This window comes from Microtus oregoni, unplaced genomic scaffold (assembly GCF_018167655.1).
Source record: "Microtus oregoni isolate MIOR12 unplaced genomic scaffold, Mior012 000052F_ref0000163, whole genome shotgun sequence".
NCBI classification, from domain to species: Eukaryota; Metazoa; Chordata; class Mammalia; order Rodentia; family Cricetidae; genus Microtus; species Microtus oregoni.
This window is the reverse complement of record NW_024543828.1, coordinates 12,251,474-12,264,441: the sequence shown is the minus strand read 5'-3', so window position 1 is coordinate 12,264,441 and position 12,968 is coordinate 12,251,474. Positions and strand designations below refer to the sequence as shown.

Below are 12,968 nucleotides of genomic sequence, written 5' to 3'. Positions count from 1 at the left end.
AGCTGAGGATCATGGAGGTGTACCTGTGGGACTGATATGATGTGCTCACTTCACAGCTCAACTTCTTAATTTGCTTTCCAGATGCCGCTGTCATTCATGATCTCCATGAAGAGAAGATGGAAAATGGGCAAAGCGCAGCCCATGGCTTCTTATTAAAATCTGCTCCGGCAGAGTTTATGAATGTGGCAGAAGATGGCCTTATATCCAACCAATTGGATTCACTGTCCGATGACTTTACTGGTCTCAGGAAAGACGGACTCATTCACAAACCTAGTAACAGTTTACTCCTAGGAGGAGACAAAAGCTGCGGTCTTTCTGTAGATGACAGAAAAATCGCCATGGCGTCTGCTTTGGAAACTGTGCCAAATTCAATGCAAATCACTCCTGCGATGGCACAAGGCATCAATGCCGACATCAAGCACCAGCTGATGAAGGAAGTTCGAAAGTTCGGACGGAGTAAGTGGCGATGGAATATCTCTAAGAAATGCAATGGGAGAATCCCTCTTGTATCATTCTCGAGAGATTTCTACTGTTGGTTTTGAGACAGGCTCTCATACAGCTCAGGCTGGCCTCGAACTCTCTACGTGGTCCAGACCGCTGATATTGCCTGATCTTCCTGTGTCTAACTCACTCTATAGTGCTCACACTACAGGGATATGCTGCCACAGTCAGTTAAGGCGGCGCTAAGGATTGGACCCAGAGTCTCATCCTTGTTAGGCAGGCGGTCTACCAACTGAGCTCTACCCTAAGTTCCAGAGTAGAGTCTGGCCATACAATTTTTGGTCAGTCTTGGGCTTTCACATGACTTAAAGTGATTCTTCTGGCCTTAACTTATAGTGGTTTCATTTTGCTGCTTTAACAAGTTACCAGATGCCCATCGCTTTGGACAGTACAAGCTGATTACTTCACAGCTCTGCATTTCAGACTATTTTTCCCTGGACTAAAGTGAAGGCAAGCTGGCAGGCCAGTGCTGCTTTTCAGGGATAAAGGCAGAGTCTGTTTCCTTGCCTTTTCTGGCTTCTGCCGGCTGGCTGCATTTGCTGGGCCCGTGGTCCCTTCCTGCATCAACTCAGCAGCAGAATACTTTTTTCCTTTGGCTTCCACTTCTGTTCTTAATGTCTTTTCTCTCTGACCTTTAAGATTCCATTTGTTAGCCAGGTGGTGGTGGCATACACCTTTAATCCTAGCACTGGGAAGATAGAGGCAGATAGATCTCTGAGTTCGAGGCCGGAGAGAATTCCAGTACAGCCAGGACTACACAAAGAAACCCTATCTTTAAAAAAAAGGAAGGAAAAAATTATAATCTTAGATTAATCTTTGAGATCTGTATACAATAGATTTTGATCATATTCATCCCCAACTCCTCTCTTCTAGATCCACCCCACCTCCCACTTTCTCAACTTCCTTTCCTCTATTTTTAGTAACTAGTTGAATCTACCATGCACTCCTGGGTGCAAGGTCGTCCACTACCATGGGCAATACTCTCAAACAAATTGATTCTCCCTCTTCCAGAAGCAATCAAATGTCTATACTATTCCATCTTAAAAGGATATTATGGCTACTTTAAACCCTGTGCGTAAACTGGGACAAACGCAATATCCATAATCTAATTCCATCAGCATATAAAGCATATATGGAAATAAATTCACAGGCTTCATGGGTTAGGGCAGTTTGGGGCAACCAGTGTTCAGTGTACCTCATTTGAGTACTGTTTATAAGAATTTCTCTCATGAATGTATGTAGACATTTTTATTTTAGTGTTTAACATACCAGCTGTGCTTATGACTTTCTACCTATGAGGAATGATTTCTGAGGACGCATGATTGAATTTTATTTCTCATTCATATTTTTATAATACTGAATTTTGTACTATCACCAGAGTATGAAAGGATTTTCATTTTGCTTGAAGAAGTGCAGGGACCTCTGGAGACGAAGAAACAGTTTGTTGAGTTCACGATCAAGGAAGCTGCAAGGTGGGTGTAAACGAAACTTCTAAAGGTTTTCTCATTGTTTTGGGTATTGTTTTTCTTTTCTTTTGTTTACTTTAGTTGTAGGATCCAAGGAAAGACAAAGAGGGGAATAGGCTCTGCCTTAATCTGTGAAAGAAAACACTTGTCCCCACTCAGAGTTAAAGCTGCTTCCTACCGTGTTCAGATGGAAAGACCAGAGTCCTGATTCATGGCTCCTAGCTTGTGTGTGTGTGTGTGTGTGTGTGTGTGTGTGTGTGTGTGTGTGTGTGTTAGAATGGCCCTCACATTTGCTAAGCCATACCTTTGCATGAGAGTGACTTACACTTCCTTTGGGTTGCACACTACACAGCACTCTGCACGCTGTCAAGTCTTCTATGATGGTCAATAATATTTCTTTTTATTTTCAGGTTTAAAAGAAGAGTCTTAATTCAGTACCTTGAGAAGGTACTAGAAAAAATAGATTCCCATCCCCTTCTTAACAATGTGAATCACATCAACAGCAGATCATCATGTTAATACCAAGACAAGTGAGGAAAAAGAAACGCCTTTTCTGTGCTGTAGGCTGGAATGGGACCTTCCTGAAGCCCTCTAGAATGTTTGAGTGAAGGGAATGAATGACCTAACTCAGGCTAAGAAAAGCGCTTGACTAGAGCTTTTAATGATTATCTGGAAGTAAAGCTGGGCTTCTGCCTTAAGAGTTATAATGGAAAGTATTTTTTTATTTCATTGTTTATTTTTCCAGTTAGGAAAAGCGATGTGAAATCACACAGCATTGCTGCTCCTGTTACAGCTAATAGAGTTCTCTCATTGGAGCGTTACCATTCCAGACGTTTTCTGAGTGGGCAGGGGCCACCCGCAAGGAGAGCACTGCCTAGTGTCCTCGTTGTGTCCAGTAGAACAAGTAGGTGTGTAGAATCAAAGTGGTCATCATGTGCTCAACAGAATTTTCCACAATTTCTAGCTGTGCCTTTTAAACCATGTAATATTCAGGATAGTTGGAATCAAAGAGTAAAAAGCTGCTATTTAGGTAACTTATTTGTCTCTGGGAAGGGGCAGGGAGAGTAACCAAGCAATCTACCTCCAGTGCTCTTCCATTGTGTCTAGAAAGATTGCAGAGTGCACCTGAGGCTTCACTGACCTCTGACACTTGTTCTTGCATGTGACAACAGAAAGTCTTCAGGTAGACTTGGACATTTTGTGCTTTGGAAGCACTAAAAGGAAAAATAATATGTATATTTTCTTTGATGTTTATATAAAAATTTATATGGAGCAGTATTGTTGTTTATTTGTAAAAATGTAAGTGATCAAAGAGATTTTCACTTTGCATATATGAAATAAAATCCTTTTATTGATTTTCAAAAGTTTATTGGTAATACATTTCTAGTATGTCTCTTGTCATGGCATTCCTTTTAGAAAAACAATTGTACATTATTGTAGTTAGAATTGTCTCTGGTACGCCAACCAGCTCCCAAATAAAGAGACTTATTAATTATGAATGCTCAGCCTTAGCTTAGGCTTATCCCACTCGCTCTTTTAACTTAGTTTAATCTGTTTCTATTAATCTACATTTTGCCTCGGGCCTTTTTACCGTTCTTTCATTATGTATGACTCGATTTTCTGCTTCCTCCAAGTCTAGCTGGTTGGTTCCTAGCCTTTTCCTGGTGTCTCTTTTTCTTTCTTCCTTTATGCCCTAAATTCCTCCTCCTACTTACTTTCCCTGCCCAGAAGTCCCACTTATACCTTCTCCCTCGCTATTGCCTAGTCAGCTTTTTATTAGATCAATCAGGTGTCTTAGGCAATTAAGGTAAAACAGCAACACATTTTTTTACATAGTTAAACAAATGCAACATATCTTTGCATACTTAAACAAATATTCCACAACACACTATCAAACAAATTAACATGTTAACAAGAGGGCCCATAAGATGGCTTAGCAGTAAAGGCTCTTGCCACCAAGCTTGGTCACTCAAATTTGATCCCTGGGACTCACATGGTAAAATGAGAGAGCCAATTCCCAAAAGTTGTCCACTGACTTTTTTAATGCACATTTTGGTACAAGCACATGTGTGTATTTACATAAATGAACGAATATTTGTTTTAAATGTTAAAGGAGTTGATCTTGGAAGCGTAACTCACAGGATTGAATGGTGATATCAGAAGGGTCTGGGGAGGCCAGGCCCTCCCAATTGCAAGTATCTGGGGAGAGAAAACTGCCAAAATCAAATTCATTGGAACTCTGAAATAAAGCCAAAGGGTTTTTCTCTTTTTTCCTTTGAAAATTTCATAAAATACAGTTTGAACATACTCACCCCTGCCAAGCCCTCCCATTCCTACCCTCTCCACCCCACATCTCTTCCCACCCAACTTTGAGATTTAGTTTTTTAATTCTTTACCCATCAAGTCCAGTATGTGTGGCCCAGATGGTCATGGGCGTGCAGCCTGACCTGGTGTGTGGTCAACTTACCCAGGAGTCCCATCCTTAAAGAAAACTGACTCTTCCTCTGCCAGCAACTATCAGATGCCCAGTAGCTCCTCAGCTAGTGGTAGAATTTCGTGTCTACCTTTCCCCCTCCGTGCTGGGATTTTGTCTGGTTGGAGCTTGCACAGGTCTTTTGTATGCTATTGCAATTGCTGTTAACTCATTTGTGTATCTGCCCTTTATGTCTGGAAGACAGTTTCCTTGGTGTTATTCTCTGGCTTTCATGGTCTTTCTTTCCCCAAAGATCCCTGAGCATTGTGGGGAGGGATATATATATATATATATATATATATATATATATATATATAATTTATCATTTAGGACTGAGTACTCCAGTCTCTTATTTTTTGCATGTTGAGCAGTGGAGTAGCTCTGTTAAGTACCATCTGCTGCAATAAACTTCTCTGATGAGAGGTGAGAGGGTGCACTGATCTACGGGTATAGCATGGCATTAGGAGGAAATTTTGTACTATGTCCATTGAGAAGAATAATAGTATTAGCTTCTTCCCTAGGACCTCTGACCTATCCAGTCATAGATCCTTGGCTACTTGCACAGTACTGGGCATGGGTTACTTCTCATGGAGTGGCCTTGGGTCCAGTCAGAAAGTGATTGACTACTCCCACAGTGTGCCACCATTACATAAGTGGGCACATCTTGTCACACCCATTGTTGTAGTTTGCAGGGTTCGCATCTAAGTGAGATTTGAGGATTACTTTCTGGCAACATGCATAGCATCTTCTAGCCCCATGGATGCTAGCTAATAGGGGTGAAGCTCCCAAGTAAGTACCAGGTTGATTTTTCCATGTTCTGTGACTTACTTTAAGAATGGAATCTCATTTTCAAGTTCTGGAGGATGGCCAAGTAGTAACACTAGTCTATAATGCTTGGAAGTCTATGTCACCCCATTGAGAAACAACAAAAATGGTATCTGCTGTTGAGTAGGTTCCTTCCAGATTGAAAAAATTCCATCATTCAGGAAAGCTCCTTAAAAGAAGGTAAACAAAGAAAATAGCTTCAAGCAGTCCCTGAAACTGACCAGACTGACTAGGCCTCTCCTCATCAGAGTAAATAAGAGTCACTCTGGAAAGACAAGCTACAAAGAAGACCCTTGGACCAGATCGGCTGCCTGGAAGAGACAGACCAGCGAAGCTACCTGGAAGAGGTTTACATAGACTGAAGCACTTGCAATGGACACTTTTCAACCTGTTGAGATGCCTGCAGGCTGTGTGGTGTGCTCCAGGTTCCCAACTTTGTGAGCTGTCACCCATGCTGGGGTGGGCTTTGGCAATGCCACTGTCTTTGAGTCATTTCTGCTCCTGTAAGTAACCCCTCGTCATATTTCTGTAAGTAATCTCAATAAAACTCAAAGGTTCATCATGTTGGACTTTGGTGGTATTTGTACTTTGGCCTGGGGTGAGTAGAGATGTGTATAGACTTCCTAGGAAAAGTCTTGTCATACAGCAGCAACACATTATTTGCTAGCATGGGCTGTTTAGTTGGAGTATTGTTTTGGTTTTTAATAACCAAAACGAAAGTGGAATAACGTAAAAAGCTATGGAAACATAGTAGGAGAGCTTGGTGGTGCTTCAGTGTACACTTGTGCAACCCTTTTCAAGATATAGCCATGATTTTTAAGATGGCATAGTAACTGGATTTAATATAGAGACACTTTAAGTTAGCTATCTTAGACAGCAAAGAGCTAAAGGAAACACGGATAAAAAAGCTGCATAAAAGCAGGAAGATTATGTGTAAATAAAGATAATGCCAGCACTTGGAAGGCAGAGGCAGGCGGATCTCTATGAGTTCAAGGCCAGCCTGGTCTACAAGAGCAAGTTCCAGGACAGGAACCAAAAGCTATGGAGAAACCCTGTCTCAAAAATTCAAAAAAAAAAGATAATGAATAGGTAAACAAAAAGAGAAAAAGCAAATAGAGGGTATGGACCTGAAAAGTATAAAGCCTGACATGGAAAATTCCCTAAGAGAGTTCAACAGCAGACCTTAGAAGACAGAAGAAACTTGTTAGAAATCATCCAGTGTGAGGTGTATAAAGAAACTGGGGTTAAGAAAAATGAAAAGAGCAGAGGATATAACTGTCCAAAGACCTGGGTTCCTAGCCTCACTACTAAAACAAAACAAAACGAAAGCAGTAAGTAGAGTTTGACAGACTCACTGTAGCCTATGGGCCTCAATCAAGCATGACAATGTATGTTTTAGTTGCTTTTCTTTTCTGTGACAAAACCCTACGACCAAGGCAACTTATAGAAGAAAGCGTTTATTGGGACTTACCATTTCAGAGGGTGATCCCATAGCCATCATGGTAGGCGCATGGCAGCAGGCAGCCAGGCATGGCACTGGAGCAATGCTTGAGAGCTTACATCCTTATCTGCCCTAAGAGGCACAGAGAACTAATCCGGAATGGTGTGGTCTTTGCAAACCTCAAAGCCCACCCCTAGTAACACAGCCCCAACAAGGTCACACCTTCTAGTCCTTCCCAAACAATTCCTCCAGCTGGGGACCAATATTTACCTATATGAGCCTATGAAGCCATTCTAATTCAAACCACCATAGTGTACGTTAATAGGATTAATGGAATAAAAGATGAGAAAGCAGTGTGAAGAATATGTAAAGAAAATATTTAAAGATCCAGTAGTCCCAAACTGGAGTAAGGGGAGCGGGCCACATCCTGCCACCCGGCTAGCTTAGCCCCCGAAATAATCACATAGAAATTTTATTAATTAAATTACTGCCTGGCCCATTATATCTAGCCTCTTCTTGACCAACTCTCACATCTTGATCTAACCCATTTTCATTAATGTGTATCGCCACTTGACTGTGGCTTATGAGTCTAACCAGCGTCCGTCTCAGGCAAGAGAATCATGGTGTCTGCCACTCTGCCCTTTGTCCCAGCACTCTGTTCTGTTTACTCCACCTACCTAAATGCCGCCCTATCAAAAGGCCAAGGCAGTTTCTTTATTCAACCAATAAAAGTAACACATAGAAAGAATACCCTCCTACACCATTTCCCCTTTTTCTGTTTAAACAAAAAGGAAGGCTTTAACTTTAACATAGTAAAATTACATATAACAAAACAGTTATCAAGCAAGAATTACAGTTACAATATTTATATCTATTTTATCTTTTATCGTAACAAAGGAAAACTATAACTCTTCTTCAACTCTATCACAGACTCCAGAAGGATATAATATTACCTAAGTAAACAAGAAGTAAGCAACTTCTAAAACTCTAGAAATGACAGAGACATCTCGCTGCCTGGACAGTCACCCAAAGTTCTTCTGTACCATTGGGGAATCCATCTTCAGCCTATAGGCCCATAGTATCCAGCAGACATTTTCATGAAGCAGGAAATTTTACAGACAGTTCAGTCACTTTCTTTTGTGTCCTGCAGAATGTCTTGCAGATTCTTTCATGAAACAGGAATCCTGAAGGACCATCTCACCCTTAGGCCAATTCAGCAGTCCTCTCCCTGTGGGTTCTTTGTGTCCAGTTTATGTAACAGTGCAGGCAAGAGCAGTTTCTTGCCCAAATGGCTAACCAACTCCATAAGGAGCCTCTTCGATGCCCATCTTCCTCTTGAAGTAGATTGGTGCTGCCAGGAGCAGATGTGTCTCATTGTCATGAAAAACCCTAAGTTATTAAAACATTTTAAATGCCATTTTCTGTAGCCTTTGAAAGATATGAAGAATGCCGATCTAACCGAAATATATCTTCGTATATCTAGAAAATCTAACGTGACTACAAGCTTGACTATTATAGATGATTATCTATTAACCTATATTTTTAAATTATATGTTACATTTTTAAATGAACTGCACAATCACAAGACCTTAATCAAGATAAGAAGTATGCATGACCTTAAATTAGTATTAGTAACCCAAGATTTATATCAATGTAAATTATTCATATCTATATCATATCCCATTTAAATGTAAAAAAACATTTATAAACAATTTAATAATAAATGTTTATCTGTATATCCATCCAACCCAGGGAAGTGCAAAGCAGAGGAAGAGAGCCACTGACATAATCAAACCATTAAGAGATAGAAGATTCTGAAGACCGCCAGAGTATTTTGTTCCAGACAAGAGACCCACCCTAATTTAAAGTTTGCTTTCTTATCAGAAGCATGGAGAGACAAAAAGCAATAAAATAACACTGAAAACGCTAAAAGAGAAAGGAGTTGTGGATGTAGCTCTGGGAGAGTACTATCTAGTCTGTACAACTACCTGGGTCTTGTTCCCAGCACTGCACAGAAATGGGAGAGGGGGGTGGATTAGAGCAGTGGAAGGGAAGTGCTATCCATCAAGAATGTTATCTCTGGCCAAACAAACCTTCAACTAATGAAGTCTCAGGTAGACAAAAACATACGGGACTGCCTGCAGTACCACCATTCTCCAAGCTGAAAGGAATACACGTACACAACGCAGCAACTGGTAGACATAAAGAAATCCTCAGAAGGTAACTCCAGTGAAGGTCCCTGCACAAGTTCCCTTTAGCTTTTAGGTTAAGGCTTGGGAGGTGAGGATAATATAGAGGTAGTAAAGAGTCCAGAGTTTCTCTTGGTGTGCCAAACACAATTGGAAAGAGCCATAATGGTTGCACAATAGTGCGCATGCAAAGTCACTGAATTGCACACTGAAAATGGGTGAAAATAGCAAATATATGTTATACATATTTAAGCATGATTTTGAAAATGTCAGCTACCAAAAGCCATTGAAGTGTGACTTAAAGTGGATGGAGAGCATAGTGAGAGTTATGTGTCAAGAAGTTGGTTGAATGTTGGGGGGTGGTTTTTGAAAGAACATTATGTAACCATATGCTGTGTGCAAGGGGCACATTTGAGATTCAAAGTCACAGGCAGATTGGAAATGAGAAGGTAAAAACAGTTACTTTGCTGCATATGATCATCAACAATGAGGTTGGTGACAATACAAGACAAAATAGGTATGAAGCTGGAAATGGTTACCTGAAACAAATAATGACCTGCTATATTAATAAACGGGACAATTCACCAAGATGGGAAAATTACAAACACAGGCAGTAAATGAGAAAAAGGAAATGAAACAAAAATTGAGAGAATGAAGAGATAAAGAACTCCACAATGATAGTTGGAGACCATTAGGAAGAACTATTCAGAAGACTATCAAAGAAACAGGACTTCTTGAACAGTGCTAAACCAAACCAAACCAAACCACAGTTATATTCGACGTACCTACAGAACACCACCCATTAAGTTTATTGCATTCTGTGCATCCATCAGGATGACAGCTAATTTTGCTCACCAGCTCCAAAACCACCCTTTTGTCCTGCACAGTGGAAAAGATTCTGGTTCCTTTAAAGATATTTGTTGTGGCAATTGCCACTGAAGTCTGTCTACAGAACACTCCTGGACACAAAAAAGCCCTGCTTCCTAGTTTTCTTGGCTGGTAGTAGCCAGTTTTTCTGATCTCCAGGCTTATGTGTAGCAAGTTTTAATCAGTACCCCACGGCTTCTCCACGGCCCAACCAGGGCAGAGCCCAAGTAGCCCTGCAGCAGTAGCTGGCCAGTTAACTTTCTTTCTGGTCTTCTGGGCCACTAATAAATCAGAGTCCTTTGACAAGACTAGTGCTGCTCATTTCATTCTGTTCCAGGCGCACCAGGGGAGCATTCTCCAGTGACCAGTGCGTAGAGTATGGGTTTCTACAAAGTTCCAGGTAACCACACTGCACACAACTGTACAATCCCTAGGCCTGCTCCACCGTATCAGGATTTCAACGCCAAGGTGCATGCACTGTTCCCTGGGTGAGTGTTGTTATTTAGCGTGGAACGCAACTCCAAGATGGGCATTCTCAGTCTATCATGGGGTCCTGTGCCATAGGATATTTACGATGGCTCTCTGAGGACACCTCTGAGAGCTAGAGAATGGCTTTCCTGCAAGCTCTCAACTCTTTTGTAGGCCTGGGTGGGCTTCCCTCTGGTGGGGTTCTCCTTCCTATCTCTGAAGGACTTCTGCCCAATCAGTAACCACTCTGCTCATGGCACGCTTCCGTCTCTGCGCATGAACACAGAATCCCGAGGAGGATAGAATTCTCTGATGCGGGAGGAGAGTCGGAGAGGCCCAACGGATCTTGTTCCTTTCAGCCTCTCTTCAGCTACCTTCTCAGTGATTCTTCTGCTACTTTTAAAAGTGGAAAGGATTTCATCTAGTGTAAGTCTCCGCTAGGAAGAAGGGTTCTTAACTATGAGAAGGGCCTAGTCTATTGAGAAGGGGTGGGGCTTTTTTCTGAGTCAGCCATGTCGGGCTGGGTGTCATCAACCCAGGGGTGGGAGTTTTCCTTATGTCCTCAAAGTCAGCCAAGCTAGGACCTGGACTCGGCTACAGAGGGGGTGACAGTTTTGCTTGTGTCTTGGAATTGAGCCGTGTTGGGCCCTAGAGGTGTCGTTTTTTTTTTTTTTTGGGTCCTTAATGCCAGCTATATTGGACCCAACTCTACTCAGGGGTGGAAGTTTTCCTTGGATCTTTGAACTCAGCCAGGCTGGGACCCTGACTTAACTACCCAGGGCTAGTGATTTTTCTTGGGGACTCAAATTTGTAATATTAGGGGGGGATGTCTCAGCTACCCGTAGGTGTTGATATTGTTTAAATTCTTGACCTCAGTCATGCAAGAGACTCAGCTTCAGAACTGTGGCTATGCCCTAGGGGTTTAGGTGAACACTTTCCTGAACCTCGGTTGTGTGTAGAGAGAGAGACCAGGATGCTCAGCTTAAGCCATGGAGTGGGAGATTCCACCTGGATCCTTTTGGTCCAGAGGGAATGTTTCCCTAAGAGCTCTTCAGCTGTTGTCTTGGGCACCTGAATCCAGTAATTTGGGAAACTTCCAATGGTGCCACCTATTTCTTCCAGTGTGTTGAATTTTTTTGTCACTCTGTTTTCCAGTTTTGCCACTCAGGTGGCAGGGTGTAGATCACTCTTGGTGTTGGGACTTGCAATTCTCTGATGATGAGGGAGACTGAGAACCATTGTGTTTTTGACTTCCTGCACGAATTTTGTTGGGATGTTTGTCTTTAAAAATGTAGTTTGTGGTTCTGCATATATCCTGAAATCTGCTCATTTGCTGCTGCTGCTGCTGCTGCTGTTATTGTTGTAGTTCTTTTGATTCAGGCTCTCATATCCCTCAGGCTGGCCTCAGATTTGCTTTAGAGCTGAGCTATCAACTCCACTCTTGCCCAAGCCTTTTTAGGGCTGAAGTTACAGATGTATATTACCACATCTGTACAGTTCCACTCCTTTTTCTAGACATATGTGCATTGATATATATGCACACATCCAAGGAGAGAATTTTAAATTTCTTCTTTGTCTCCTTTCTGCTTTTAAATTTCTGTTTTCAGTTGGGGTCTTGCTGTGTAGACCAAATTGGCCTCAAACTGCATTCTCCTGCCATAGGCTCTCCAGTGCTAGGATTGCAAGAATGTGTCAACATGCCCAGTAATAACACTGTGGAACTAATGTCTTCTAGTTAAATAGAAATTAAAATTCAATCTTTGTGGCCAGTGGTCTTCTTCTTCAAAAGAAAAGCTTTAGTTAGGATTACCTGTTGGTACAAGACTATACTCCGAGCTACCTGAGAGGTTGAGGCAGGAGGAATATTGCAAGCTGAAGGACTGTCTGGACTACCTAGCAATCTTGTGTCAGCCTGGGCAATAAATAAATAAATAAATAAATAATAAATGGATAGACTAAAGAAGGAATCGATGTTAATGAGTTTTAAAGACCAACTTCTACTCCATGTAAAGATAATTCTTTTCAATTTACTGAAATATTCACTTTCTGTAAATGATGCTTCATACTTTCTATGTAATGCATTAGCATGTCTGTCAGTATATTACTAGGTGGTAAAGGTTTGGGACATGCTTTCATTGATACTTGGATATGTATTTACTAACTGTTCGTGTTTACTCTACAGAAATATAGGTGGCTTGTGATTCTTGTCCTTAGGTCTAGAAACTTGGCTAAATCACTTAGTAACTGCAATGGTTTTGTGTCTTTTTAAAAGGTCTGTCCAATTATAAATGTCCCTTGGGTAATGATATTTGCATTAATTCTTTTCTGACCTTTATGTTTTCATATTGCTCTGACTCTGCCATATTATTAGGATATTTAACATATTGTTGGATAGAGAGTATGCATCCTTGTATTGTGTGCACTTTGGGGGAGAAATTGCCTGAGATTTTAAAATGGAATTTGATGTTGTCACAGATTAGTTTTTTGTTTCTGTTGTGGACACACTTTATTAATTGTGACAATGGCTTGTGCTACAATAATGGGTGTCATCAAGATGGCATCCCTCATGCATCGTTGCACATTACTCTTGTTCTCCATACAGTCCTTTCCCCTCTCCCTCTTGCCCCCCTACTACTGCACTTCTTCCACCCAAATGAGCCTGCTGCTGCTTCCTGTTGTGTACACAAACTGCTAAGTCTAGACTGTCATATGAGAGAAAGCAGGCTATTTTGTCTTCT

The 12,968-nt window shown here is 41.4% G+C and overlaps 1 pseudogene; it reads left to right on the top strand.

Moving 5' to 3' along the window:
• The window catches only part of LOC121437515, a 53,134-nt pseudogene extending 49,810 nt beyond the window's left edge, over nucleotides 1–3,324 (top strand).
• The last annotated feature ends 9,644 nt before the right edge of the window (nucleotides 3,325–12,968 follow it).